At 32.5% G+C, this 15,298-nt stretch overlaps 1 long non-coding RNA gene across 1 annotated transcript; it reads left to right on the plus strand.

Annotated features, from left to right (window-relative positions):
* The first annotated feature begins 1,222 nt into the window (after positions 1-1,222).
* On the plus strand, positions 1,223-4,668 carry LOC134683791 (uncharacterized). Its single transcript, XR_010101081.1, has 3 exons — positions 1,223-1,324; positions 1,762-1,916; positions 4,551-4,668. It is a non-coding gene; the product is annotated as an uncharacterized LOC134683791 (long non-coding RNA).
* Positions 4,669-15,298: the final 10,630 nt, after the last annotated feature.

Raw genomic sequence — 15,298 nt, forward strand, 5'->3', positions numbered from 1 at the left:
TGCCTTGTTTTCGCCTTAAAGCTCATTATTCAGAGTGTTTCAGACAAGATGATGAAAATAACGTGCAAGATACTTTTTTCGATTATCGTGAAGAGACAATTTTAATTCCCATTCCTCCATGCACTCTACCCCTGTTGAATTGTATATTTATAATTCCTCGTGCTTTTAATTAGCCCTCCCCCTTTCGTGGTTACCGTTATGCCAACAAATACCCGAGGCTTGATTTACATGTAAAAATCATGGGCGGATCTAGTCATGATAAAGGGGGTTCCAACTACATGTCTCCATTAAATAAGGGGTGTCATTGCCGCTGGGTTTCTGTTACCTCACCCATAATTTAGATTTCAAAAGTGTATACCTTATTCATATATTGTGTAGGTTAAAACGTTATCTTTTCACATATTGTTAGCGTTTTAATTGGTGTTCAATGCAACAGTGTACTACCTATGTGTCAAAAGAGAGTTTTTACCGACCTGTTCACATATATTTAAGGTTCTTATATTAAAACTTTTCCTGATGCACAGGTAACCTATTCCAACGGAACGTCCTATCACCTTGTATATAGATATAGGAAGATGTGATGTGAGTGCCAATGAGACAACTCTCCATCCAAATAACAATTTAAAAATTAAACCATTATAGGTTAAAGTACGGCCTTCAACACGGAGCCTTGGCTCACACCGAACAACAAGCTATAAAGGGCCCCAAAATTACTAGTGTAAAACCATTCAAACGGGAAAACCAACGGTCTAATCTATATAAACAAAACGAGAAACGAGAAACACGTATATATAACATAAACAAACGACAACTACTGTACATCAGATTCCTGACTTAGGACAGGTGCAAACATTTGCAGCGGGATTAAACGTTTTAATGGATCCAAACCTTCTCCCTTTTTCTGTAGGAACTTGAGAGGATTCCCGAGATTATCATTTATGCAATGATTGCTCACAAAAAGCTAGGGGAGTCCAATCCCGGATTCCATCCCCTTCGACCCGCCACAGAATACAAATATAATTGATAATTGTTATTTAAAAATCATATACTATAGCCACTATATAGTACTAGAACCGAACACCTGTTTTGTGTTATATATACATACACCACATCTTCCTATGTCTATATAGCTGATTTACCGTAAATAACTGCGAGAAAATTAATAAAACACAAGTTGATAATTGTCTCTTCTCTGCTTATTTTAATGTGCATGCAATATCCACTCTGATTTACTTGTGAGACCACCGACACTAATAATAATTACCTACAAAATAATAGGTGCTCCTTCACTGGGAAGGGCATTTCGGATCTGATCAATTTATTGGTTTTAATATTTGAGTACGATGTAGAACTAACTCTTATAACGCAAAAATAAATCATTGCTTATTAACAGAGATATCAACATTAGTTAGCAAATAACCATCTGTAGCATCTTCTAAATGCATAGTATTTTGGCTTGCTCTACTTGGCTCCCATATGAATGAAGACCTTTTAATTCATAAACTATCCAGTGAATTCAACAGCCAAAATAATTCGTAATCTACATCCTGCCGGATAATGAATGGGTAATCCGTGTATAATGTACATTTCTGTAAATAAATTGTGTGCCTGTGCAACGTTCTGGTGGAGGATTTCATTACAATTTGGAATAACTTGTGAATATATTAACATTTTTAAAAACTAATCCGTTAAGGGAACACAGCTAGCTGTGTGTGCTCCAACGCTGGAGGGATCTACATAAAGAAGAAGAAGAAGAAAAAGGTTCCATTCCCCCATTCTACACTTCTCCTCAGAAAAAATGCCTTGCAATGCGTCATATTTATCTGGACTACTAACTTACTTCCATATAACTTCGAAAACAGACAATAATCTATTTCATTGGATGAGATTGGGCTCACGGATTTTTTAATGGATTGGTAATTTTTATTTATAGCACAAGTTTACCAAACAAGATTAATCACATTTTCACCCTACAAATCAAATGGTTGCCTCCTCTCCTGACTGACTTACACTAGCTAAAAACATATAAACATATTCATATGAATATTTGGTATCATTTATTTTGTGTGACAACTCTTCACCAATGACCTTAGTGATTAGGGGGGGGGGGGGGGTAGTCCAAATAATTATGATGTCTTGAAAGGCTATTATATTTTTTTTCTTTGACGCCTAACATCGACGTAGAAAAAAAATATAATAGCCTTTCAAGACGTCATAATTATTTGGAGGAGGGGGGGGGGGGGGGGGTTCAGATGGGGGATGGTTGCCTCAGTCATGTTTCTGTAATCAACAAAATTTTTCACACAAAAAGGGGGGCAGGGATTTCTCCTTAATAAGAAATCTCTATTTTCAGCATAAGCTCATATAAATTTGCCTTTTGAAGAACTGAAATTAATATGAGACGGCTAATGATTTTTCAGATGCTTTACATTAAAATACACCCATGTGACATACACAATTATATATAACGTTAGATCCAAATTTAAAAAGCTATTTTTTTTCAATATTCAAATAATGTAGGATCAAATCTTGATACTTGTATGTAGTTGAAATTGTTAGCTTTAAACATTAAAAAATGAACACCCAAAATTTAAACATAAGAGTGACCATGTAGTCTTTATTAATGTATGCTATTGTTATGAAACTAGGTCATTGTAGGTAAACTGGCATCTATTCCCTTAAATCTTTGTTCCCAGTCACCCCAAGTTTGATTTAAATTAGTCATATCTACTCTATTAGCATGATTAGGTCTCTAGTTTGGATAGTTTTAAATAACTTGCAAATTAAAATCATACTACTCCCAAATTTATATTTCTTTAAATATTATGGATGAAATAGCAAGTAAGAGATGAAATTAAATTGGATGAAATGTGGCATTTATTTTTGTTAAAGTAGTATGTCTGATGTTGTTAAACTTAATTATAGACCCTTAAGGGGTGGATCCAGTCATTTTAAAAAAGGGGTGGGGTGGGATTCTAACCCAGGACAAAAGGGGAAAGGGGGGGGGGTCCAATTACATGTCCCCATTCAAATGCATTGATAATCCAAAAAAAGGGGGGTTCCAATCCCTTGAACCCCCCTCTGGATCTGTGCCTGCCCTTTAAAAATAAAATGATCCTTATTTTGAGTTAAAGCTTATAGATTTTTCTATAATGCTTCTCAGGGGCGGATCCAGCCATTTTCAAAGGGGGGTCCCAACCATGAGTAAAGAGGGGTTCCAACTATATCTCCCATTCAAATGCATTGGTCGGTAAAAGAAAAGGATTCCAACTCTTGAATCTATGGTCAGGTTGTTGTCTCTTTGACACATTCCCTTTTTCCATTCTCAATTTTATCATGTAGTCGTCGTTGTCCCAGGACATTTAGTTTCCGCTTAATTACTTTAGTACAAGTTATTAGAAATCTGTGAAATTCAAACACAAGGTTTGTGACCAGAGTTTTTGTTCAGAGTTTAGGAATAACATGAATTAGGGGCCAAAAGGGGCCAATATTAAACTTTGTTTGATTTTATATAAAATTGAATTATTGGAGTTCTTTGATATGCCAAATCTAACTGTGTATTAAGATTCCTAGTTTTTTTGGTCCTGTTTAAATTGGTCTACCTTAAGGTCCAAAGGGTCCAAAATTAAACTTATTTTGATTTTAACAATATTTAAATTCTTGGTGTTCTGATTAATATGCTGAATCTGAATATTTACTTAGATTTTTTTATTATGGGCCCAAATTTCAAGTTGGTCCAAATCGGGGTCCAAAATTTTACTTTGTTTGATTTCAACAAAAATTGATTATATGGGGCTCTTTGATATGCTGAATCTAACCATTCGTTAAGATTTTTTATATTTTGTCCCATTATCAAATTGGTCCACATTGAGTTCTAAAGGGTCCAAAATTTAACTTTATTTGATTTCATCAAAAAATGAATTATTGGGTTTCTTTGATCATGTTGATATGCTGCATCTAACCATGTATTGAGATTTTGAATATTGGACCATTTTGGAGGTTAATTGTCAATTTAAATTTTTTTAAGTACTTGGACCACATTCATTCTGTGTCAGAAACCTATGCTGCATCAACTATTGAATCACAATAAAAATTTAAAATTCAGAGTTGTATCGAGCTTGAATGTTGTGTCCATACTTGCCCAAACTGTTCTGGATTCAACCTGTACATTTGTATCAAGCTGAGCCATGCATAGCATTTTTATTGGTTATTTATATATTAATTTGAAATTTTGACGAGTGAGACACATACTGATTATACTGTTAACAATATTTCAGAGTTTAACGTAGTCAAGCGAAACAAATTATAGAAGAATAGCTGAATCATGTCTTTTTTGTCAAATGAAAAATTAGTACGAACACAAAGAAAAAGTATGGGAATGTTTGTTTTTAAACTATTGACCAGGGTGAAAGTCTGCGAAAGTCATGACTGGCAAAAAGTTTGTGAAATGAAAAAGCACAAATATTCCATTCTTTTTAAATATAACTGCATATAAAGAAAAACACAAACTGATGTTTAATAATAGTTTTTACCCTTTTTATGTTTTATAGGACAAGAAATATAGAAAAATAATGAAAAATATAAACAGTTACAATAGAAATGAGCGCAAAACAAGATAAACAGAATACAACAAGGCCTAAATGGTAAGACCACTTCTATATACTGTAAATTCAGATTTTTCAGGGAATGGACAACTTATTGTGATTACAAAAAAAAACTGCATAAAGAGTTCAATGAAGTGGATGCAAGAAATTAAAGGTCAATCATGGGCCTGCCTTCAATAATGAGAAAACACTTCCTTTATAGGTCATTCTTTAAAGATCCCAACATATAAAGATTTAAACAATCCAATTTATTTCAACATGTTCTGTTCAAAGGCAATAACAATTAATAAAAAAAAATCATGCCTAATATAAAATATTGTTTGTTTCTCCAATCTCGACCGACCCTGCAAAAATGGTCCTACTCATAAAATTTTATTGTCAAAACTAAGCCAAATATTATTATATTCATTTCTGATTTTTCGGGCTTACCGGATCATCAGATAATATTCAGGCTTTTGGGAAAAATAAAATTATTTACCTACCTACCTACCCACACCTGGCTTGTCAGAATAGGGATTAGGGAAACAAACAATATATTAATTTAGGCCTCATGTCTGTGAGCACTCAACCTGACCATAAAATAGGACAGTGGTTCAAATATTAACACAACATATGAACATTCTATAACAACTATTGCAAGTGGCTCAACTTTAAATATCCCTGCAAGGCACTAAACAAAGAATATTAAATCTTTTACACAAAGCACTGAAATAAGAGAACTCATAAGCATGACAAGTAAGAATATCAAATGAAAGTTTCTCATAATGTGCTAATTGGATTACTAATGTGAAATGAACTCAACTGTGTGTTTTTCTGGAAAAAGAAATAGAAAAAAATCCTACAAAATTGCTATAAACAAAATGGAGTACTATCAAAGACCACAATTGTGTAAAATGTAACAACCTACATTCATATTCACTGATGGATTATGGAGAAATTAAGAAAAATAATAGTGTCTTTGTCATGTTTGTTGTCGAAATAAACACCTGCTTTATCCATTCATGTACATGGCTCCATCATATCAAATATACAAAGAAGATGTTTGAAGAACATGTTGCAAAAAATTTATTCAACAAATTGAAGGAAGATGTCTTGTGGATTGAATTATTTATGCACTGAACTGTTATGTAGGGGGTTGAATACACAGCAGCTGTAACAGAAGACAAGTTAATTTGACATGAAAAGTGTTTATTTTATTTAATATTCAAATATGAGCACAATATTAATAACATCACAAATGGTATGCTATTCATAGCGTTTTGCTTATTATTGTATGGTCTTAAACATGCTAAACATTCAGCCTTTTGTTTTTGTATGTTAAATACTCACCATGAAAAATTGTATTACAGTATTAAAGTTTTAATTATCTTTTGTATCAATAATTCAGTCTAGCAGAAAATATATTAATACTGTTTGTACTGTTATGAGATTTCCATAGAGGAAAAACATTTCCTTAAGGGAAATTTGATGTTCAGAAATTTCCCTAGAGGAAATTTGAAATACAATGATTTCCTCAAGAGGAAATTTGTTGTCTTGAATTTTCCTCCAAGGAAAAGTGTTTGTCAAAAATTTCCTCACAGGAAAAAGTATTTCCTCCAAGGAAAATTTGAAGCTACAAATTTCCTCACAGGAAAAAGTATTTCCTCAAAGGAAAATTTAAAGCTGCAAATTTCCTCGAAGGAAAATTTGAAGCTGCAAATTTCCTCAAAGGAAAAAGAATTTCCTCTAAGGAAAAAGAATTTCCTCTAAGGAAATAGAATTTTCTCAAAGGAAATAATTATGCAGCAAATTCCCTAAGGGAAATCTTTTTCCCTTGAGGAAAAAACAATTTCCCTTGAGGAAAAATCTTTTTCCTTCAGGGAAATTTGATTTCCCTTGAGGAAAAGTACTTTTCCTCTGAGGAAATTGTTGAAAAAAGGGGCATAACTTTTTCAACAGTGGTGCTAGAGCCAAAAATTTTTAGGACCAATATCAGGGAACCAATACCAACCAAGTTATCAACTTTGTTTTGACTTAACTCCAAAAATTAAGGTGACAACTTTTGCACTCAGCGGAATTGCAAACTTGTCCCGGAGACTGTTTATATCTTGGCTGAACTAGATTTTCTTAGAAAAAATTGTGTTTGTACCTCCTCAGAACCAACCTTTATTTACAGTAAAAACAACCATACCTTGTCAGAACTAAATTTTCTAAGTAATCTGATTGTCGGAACCTCCTCAGAAAAAAACTTTTGTTTACAGTAAAATCAACCATATCTTGTCAGAACTAGATTTTCTAAGAACAAAATTTGTTTGTACCTCCTCAGAACCAACCTATAGTTACAGTAAAAACAACCATACCTTGTCAGAACTAAATTTTCTAAGTAGTCTGAGTGTCGGCACCTCCTCAGAACCAACCTTTTTTTTTTATAGTAAAATCAACCATATTTTGTCAGAACTAGATTTTCTAAGAAAAAAATTTGTGTGTACCTCGTCAGAACCAACCTTAATTTACAGTAAAAAGAACAATACCTTGTCAGAACTAAATTTTCTAAGTAATCTGAGTGTCAGTACCTCCTCAGAACCAACCTTTTTTTACAGTAAAATCAACCATATTTTGCCAGAACTAGATTTTCTAAGAAAAAAATTTGTTTGAACCTCCTCAGAACCAACCTTTATTTACAGTAAAAACAACCATACCTTGTCAGATCTAAATTTTCTAAGTAATTTGATTGTCGGTACCTCCTCAGAACCAACCTTTATTTACAGTAAAAACAACCATACCTTGTCAGAACCAAATTTTCTAAGTAATCTGAGTGTCGGTACCTCCTCAGAACCAACCTTTTTTTTATGGTAAAATCAACCATATTTTGTCAGAACTAAAAATATGTTTGTACCTCCTCAGAACCAACCTTTATTTACAGTAAAAACAACCATACCTTGTCAAAACTAAATTTTCTAAGTAATCTGATTGTCGGTACCTCCTCAGAACCAACCTTTTTTTTACTGTAAAATCAACCATATCTTGTCAGAACTAGATTTTTCAAGAAAACTTTGTGTTTGTACCTCCTCAGAACCAACTTTTATTTACAGTTAAAACAACTATACCTTGTCAGAATTAAATTTTCTAACTTATCTGAGTGTCGGTTCCTCCTCAGAAACCACGTTTATTTAATGGACAAAAAAATATACTTTTTAAGAACTAAATTTTCTATGTAATCTGAGTGTTGGTACCATCTCAGAACCAACATTTATTTAAAGTAAAAACAACCATACCTTATCAGAACTACAATTTTCTAAATAAAGTTTGTGCATGTACCTCCGCCAAACCAACCTTTTTTTACAGTAAAATCAACTATATCTTGGCTGAACTAGATTTTCTTAGAAAAAATTGTGTTTGTACCTCCTCAGAACCAACCTATAGTTACAGTAAAAACAACCATACCTTGTCAGAACTAAATTTTCTAAGTAGTCTGAGTGTCGGCACCTCCTCAGAACCAACCTTTTTTTTACTGTAAAATCAACCATTTTTTGTCAGAACTAGATTTTCTAAGAAAAAAATTTGTGTGTACCTCCTCAGAACCAACCTTTATTTACAGTAAAAACAACAATACCTTGTCAGAACTAAATTTTCTAAGTAATCTGAGTGTCAGTACCTCCTCAGAACCAACCTTTTTTTTTACAGTAAAATCAACCATATTTTGCCAGAACTAGATTTTGTAAGAAAAAAATTTGTTTGAACCTCCTCAGAACCAACCTTTATTTACAGTTAAAACAACCATACCTTGTCAGATCTAAATTTTCTAAGTAATTTGATTGTCGGTACCTCCTCAGAACCAACCTTTATTTACAGTAAAAACAACCATACCTTGTCAGAACTAAATTTTCTAAGTAATCTGAGTGTCGGTACCTCCTCAGAACCAACCTTTTTTTATGGTAAAATCAACCATATTTTGTCAGAACTAAAAATATGTTTGTACCTCCTCAGAACCAACCTTTATTTACAGTAAAAACAACCAAACCTTGTCAAAACTAAATTTTCTAAGTAATCTGATTGTCGGTACCTCCTCAGAACCAACTTTTTTTTTACTCTAAAATCAACCATATCTTGTCAGAACTAGATTTTTCAAGAAAACTTTGTGTTTGTACCTCCTCAGAACCAACTTTTATTTACAGTTAAAACAACTATACCTTGTCAGAATTAAATTTTCTAACTAATCTGAGTGTCGGTTCCTCCTCAGAAACCACGTTTATTTAATGGACAAAAAAATATACTTTTTAAGAACTAAATTTTCTATGTAATCTGAGTGTTGGTACCATCTCAGAACCAACATTTATTTAAAGTAAAAACAACCATACCTTTTCAGAACTACAATTTTCTAAATAAAGTTTGTGCATGTACCTCCGCCAAACCAACCTTTTTTTTTACAGTAAAATCAACCATATCTTGGCTGAACTAGATTTTCTTAGAAAAAATTGTATTTGTACCTCCTCAGAACCAACCTATAGTTACAGTAAAACAACCATACCTTGTCAGAACTAAATTTTCTAAGTAGTCTGAGTGTCGGCATCTCCTCAGAACCAACCTTTTTTTTTATAGTAAAATCAACCATATTTTGTCAGAACTAGATTTTCTAAGAAAAAAATTTGTGTGTACCTCCTCAGAACCAACCTTTATTTACAGTAAAAACAACAATACCTTGTCAGAACTAAATTTTCTAAGTAATCTGAGTGTCGGAACTTCCTCAGAACCAACTTTTTTTTTTACTGTAAAATCAACCATATCTTGTCAGAACTAGATTTTTCAAGAAAACTTTGTGTTTGTACCTCCTCAGAACCAACTTTTATTTACAGTTAAAACAACTATACCTTGTCAGAATTAAATTTTCTAACTTATCTGAGTGTCGGTTCCTCCTCAGAAACCACGTTTATTTAATGTCCAAAAAAATATACTTTTTAAGAACTTAATTTTCTATGTAATCTGAGTGTTGGTACCATCTCAGAACCAACATTTATTTAAAGTAAAAACAACCATACCTTATCAGAACTACAATTTTCTAAATAAAGTTTGTGCATGTACCTCTGCCAAACCAACCTTTTTTTACAGTAAAATCAACCATATCTTGGCTGAACTAGATTTTCTTAGAAAAAATTGTGTTTGTACCTCCTCAGAACCAACATTTATTTACAGTAAAAACAACCATACCTTGTCAGAACTAAATTTTCTAAGTAATCTGATTGTCGGTACCTCCTCAGAACCAACCTTTTTTTTTACTGTAAAATCAACCATATCTTGTCAGAACTAGATTTTCTAAGAACAAAATTTGTTTGTACCTCCTCAGAACCAACCTATAGTTACAGTAAAAACAACCATACCTTGTCAGAACTAAATTTTCTAAGTAGTCTGAGTGTCGGCACCTTCTCAGAACCAACCTTTTTTTTTTTTATAGTAAAATCAACCATATTTTGTCAGAACTAGATTTTCTAAGAAAAAAATTTGTGTGTACCTCCTCAGAACCAACCTTTATTTACAGTAAAAACAACAATACCTTGTCAGAACTAAATTTTCTTAAGTAATCTGAGTGTCGGTACCTCCTCAGAACCAACCTTTATTTACAATAAAAACAACCATACCTTGTCAGAACTAAATTTTCTAAGTAGTCTGAGTGTCGGCACCTCCTCAGAACCAACCTTTTTTTTATAGTAAAATCAACCATATTTTGTCAGAACTAGATTTTCTAAGAAAAAAATTTGTGTGTACCTCCTCAGAACCAACCTTTATTTACAGTAAAAACAACAATACCTTGTCAGAACTAAATTTTCTAAGTAATCTGAGTGTCGGAACTTCCTCAGAACCAACCTTTTTTTTTACTGTAAAATCAACCATATCTTGTCAGAACTAGATTTTTCAAGAAAACTTTGTGTTTGTACCTCCTCAGAACCAACTTTTATTTACAGTTAAAACAACTATACCTTGTCAGAATTAAATTTTCTAACTTATCTGAGTGTCGGTTCCTCCTCAGAAACCACGTTTATTTAATGGACAAAAAAATATACTTTTTAAGAACTTAATTTTCTATGTAATCTGAGTGTTGGTACCATCTCAGAACCAACATTTATTTAAAGTAAAAACAACCATACCTTATCAGAACTACAATTTTCTAAATAAAGTTTGTGCATGTACCTCTGCCAAACCAACCTTTTTTACAGTAAAATCAACCATATCTTGGCTGAACTAGATTTTCTTAGAAAAAATTGTGTTTGTACCTCCTCAGAACCAACATTTATTTACAGTAAAAACAACCATACCTTGTCAGAACTAAATTTTCTAAGTAATCTGATTGTCGGTACCTCCTCAGAACCAACCTTTTTTTTTACTGTAAAATCAACCATATCTTGTCAGAACTAGATTTTCTAAGAACAAAATTTGTTTGTACCTCCTCAGAACCAACCTATAGTTACAGTAAAAACAACCATACCTTGTCAGAACTAAATTTTCTTAAGTAATCTGAGTGTCGGTACCTCCTCAGAACCAACCTTTATTTACAATAAAAACAACAATACCTTGTCAGATTTATATATTCTAAGTAATTTGATTGTCGGTTCCTCCTCAGAACAAACCTTTTTTACAGTAAAAACAACCATATCTTGTCAGAATTAGATTTTTCAAGAAAACTTTGTGTTTGTACCTCCTCAGAACCCACGTTAATTTACAGCAAAAACAACTATAATACCTTGTCAGAACTAAAATTTTTTACTATTCTGAGTGTCGGTACCTCCTCAGAACCCACGTTTATTTAAGGTAAAACAAAATATACTTTGTAAGAACTAAATTTTCTAAGTAATCTGAGTGTTGGTACCTCCTTAGAACCAATATTTATTTAAAGTAAAATCTTAACACCATGTAAGATCTAAATTTTTCAAGAAAATTTCGTGTCTGTACCTCCCCAGAACCAACCTTTATTTACAGTGAAAACAACTATTCTTTGTCAGAACTAAATTTCTTAGAAAAAAATGTGTTTGAACCTCCTCAGAACCAACCTTACTTGACAGTAACAACAACCATACCATGTCAGAACTCAATTTTCTAACTAATCCGAGTGTCAGTACCTCCTCAGAACCCACGTTTATTTACAGTAAAATCAACCATACCTTTTCAGAACTAAATTTTCTCAGAAAACTTTATGTCGTTACCTCCTCAGGACCAACTTTAATTACAGTTAAAACAACCACAACTTGTAAGAACTTAAACTTTGTGTCTGTACCTCCTCAAAACCAACCTTTATTTACAGTTAAAACAACAATACCTTATCAGAACTAGAATTTTCGAAATAAAGTTTGTGTATGTACCTCCGCCGAACAACCTTTTTAACAGTTAAATTAATCATATCTTTTCCCAACTAATTTTTTTAAGTAATTTGATTGTCGGTACCTCCTCAGAACCCACGTTTATTTAAAGTAAAAACAACCATACCTTGTGAGAACTAAATTTTCTAAGTAATCTGAGTGTCGGTACTCTTCAGAACCAACCTTTTTTTTAATGGTAAAATCAACCATATTTTGTCAGAACTAGATTTTCTAAGAAAAAATTTTTGTGTGTACCTCCTCAGAACCAACCTTAATTTACAGTAAAAACAGCTATACCTTGTCAGAACTAAATTTTCTAAGTAATCTGAGTGTCGGTACCTCCTCAGAACCAACCTTTTTTTTTTATAGTAAAATCAACCATATTTTGTCAGAAATAGATTTTCTAAGAAAACAATTAGTGTGTACCTCCTCAGAACCAACCTTTATTTACAGTAAAAACAGCTATACCTTGTCAGAACTAAATCTTCTAAGTAATCTGGGTGTCGGTACCTCCTCAGAACCAACCTTTTTTTTATAGTAAAATCAACCATATTTGTCAGAACTAGATTTTCTCAGAAACAAATGTGTTTGTACCTCCTCAGAACCAACCTTTATTTAAAGTAAAAACAACCATACCTTGTCAGATTTAAATTTTCTAAGTAATTTGATTGTCGGTACCTCCTCAGAACCAACCTTTATTTACAGTAAAAACAGCTATACCTTGTCAGAACTAAATTTTCTAAGTAATCTGAGTGTCGGTACCTCCTCAGAACCAACCTTTTTTTTTCATAGTAAAATCAACCATATTTTGTCAGAACTAGATTTTCTAAGAAAACAATTTGTGTTTGTTCCTCCTCAGAACCAACTTTTATTTACAGTAAAAACAACTATACCTTGTCAGAACTAAATTTTCTAACTAATCGGAGTGTCGGAACCTCCTCAGAACCCACGTTTATTTAAGGTAAGAAAACTATACTTTGTAAGAACTAAATTGTCTAAGTAATCTGAGTGTTGGTACCTCCACAGAACCAACATTTTTTTAAAGTAAAATCTTAACACCATGTAAGATCTAAATTTTTCAAGAAAACTTTGTGTCTGTACCTCCCCAGAACCAACCTTTATTTACAGTGAAAACAACTATTCTTTGTTAGAACTAAATTTTCTAAGTAAACTATTGTCATAACCTCCTCAGAAACAACTTTTTTTTACAGTAAAAAACCAACCATATCTTGTCAGAACTAGATTTCTTAGAAAAAATTGTGTTTGAACCTCCTCAGAACCAACCTTACTTGACAGTAGCAACAACCATTATACTATGTCAGAACTCAATTTTCTAACTAATCGGAGTGTCGGTACTTCCTCAGAACCCACGTTTATTTACAGTTAAATCAACCATACCTTTTCAGAACTAAATTTTCTCAGAAAACTTTATGTCTGTACCTCCTCAGAACCAACCTTTATTTACAGTAAAAACAACCATACCTTGTCAGAACAAAATTTTCTAAGTAATCTTAGTGTCGGTACCTCCTCAGAACCCACGTTCATTTACAGTAAAAACCTTAATACCTTGTCAGAAACTTTTTTTAAGTAAACTATGTGTCGGTACCTTCTCTAAACCAACCTTATTTACAGTAAAAACAACCTAACCTTATCATCACTAATGTTTTAAGTGTAACATTATGTCAGAAAGTCCTCAGAACCATTCGTTATTTTAAGTAAAAACAACAATACGTTGTTAGAATCAAATTTTATGTTAGTACCTCCTCAGAAGTAACCCTTTATTTACAAAAGAACATTAATAACTTGTCAGAACCAAATTTTTTAAGTAAACTTCATGTCGGATCCTCCTTAAAACCAACCTTTATTTACAGTTTAAACAACACTATCTTTATCAGCACTTAAGTTCTAAGTCTACCGAGTGTCGGTACCTCCTCAGAAACAACCGTTATGTACAGTAAATACAATCATACCTTGTCAGAACACAGATGATGCCCCTGTTTGCTTATAATAACTCAAAAAATTATAAGTGACGCTACCCAATTTCGTACTTGATCAGAGTTATGGGTAATAAGCAATGTGCATAAGTTTCATAAACTTAAGTTGGATAACGGGAACGAAAAATTTTACAATATTTCACCATTGAAATTCATTATAATTGGGCACAACTCTTGAAAATTAAAAGTGACGCCACCCAAATTCAACTTTGATCTGTGATTTGTGCTTATAAGCATTGTGTATAAGTTTCATAACATTTGGTTGGGTCAAACTAAAGTTGGAGAACGGAAACCAATTCAGGGACGTACGGACGTACGGGCAGACATAAAGACTGACAAGAGTAAAACTAAATGGCGACCGGGGGCTTAAAAATATATAAAAGTAGCCTTGTCAGTACCAATTATATGTATATCGGTATAGGAAGATGTGGTATGAGTGCCAATGAGACCACTCTCCATCCAAGTTACAATTTTTAAAAGTAAACCATTATAGGTCAAGGTACGGCCTTCAACACGGAGCCTTCAAGTTGGCTCACACCTAACAAAATATAAAGTGCCCCAAAATTACAAGTGAAAAAAACCAAACATTCAAACGGAAAACCAACAGTCTAATCTATATAAAAAAAAACGAGAAACGATAAACATGTATAAACTACATAAAGAAACGACAACTACTGTACATTAGATTCCTGACATAGGACATGTGCAAATATTTGCAGCGGTATTAAACGTTTTAATGATACCAAACCTTCTCCCTTTTACTGAGACAATAGTATAACTGCATATACATTCTTTATGAGCCTGTCTTAATTCTGCCTGTTTCTTAACGTCATAAGAAACAACTTATATATAAAGTGCTTTATACCTTGTAAGAATCGTGAATTTTTTTTAGTTACTTTATGATATAAAGGACGGCACCTATCCATAACTAACCATAAAGTATTTAAAATTAATTTTAAACAACACCTTGTCAGAATTAAGTTGTGAAGTAATACATTGTAATATAAGTAAGTCAAATGCAACCATTTTTTACAGGAAAGTATACACCCTATAAGAACCTACTTCTGTATTTAAAATTAAAATATAGGACGAAACGTCCTTTGAACTAATCCAGCAAAACCTTCTCAGAACCAAATTGTCTTCATTATTATAAATTGTTACCTTCTTACATATTAACCTATCATATTTTTTTAAACTTATTTTTGAAGTGATAATTCATTAGTACAGCATTTACCATGCTATATATTGTCAGTTTTCAAATACTAATTTTTCAAGTTATGTAATGAGTTGATGAAAAAAAAAATTTAATTGTATATTGATCTTTGATTGCTGAATTAATATTCTACTTCCTAAATGAAGTAAAAATGGATAGACG

The sequence above is a fragment of the Mytilus trossulus genome, chromosome 9, assembly GCF_036588685.1.
Source record: "Mytilus trossulus isolate FHL-02 chromosome 9, PNRI_Mtr1.1.1.hap1, whole genome shotgun sequence".
NCBI classification, from domain to species: domain Eukaryota; kingdom Metazoa; phylum Mollusca; class Bivalvia; order Mytilida; family Mytilidae; genus Mytilus; species Mytilus trossulus.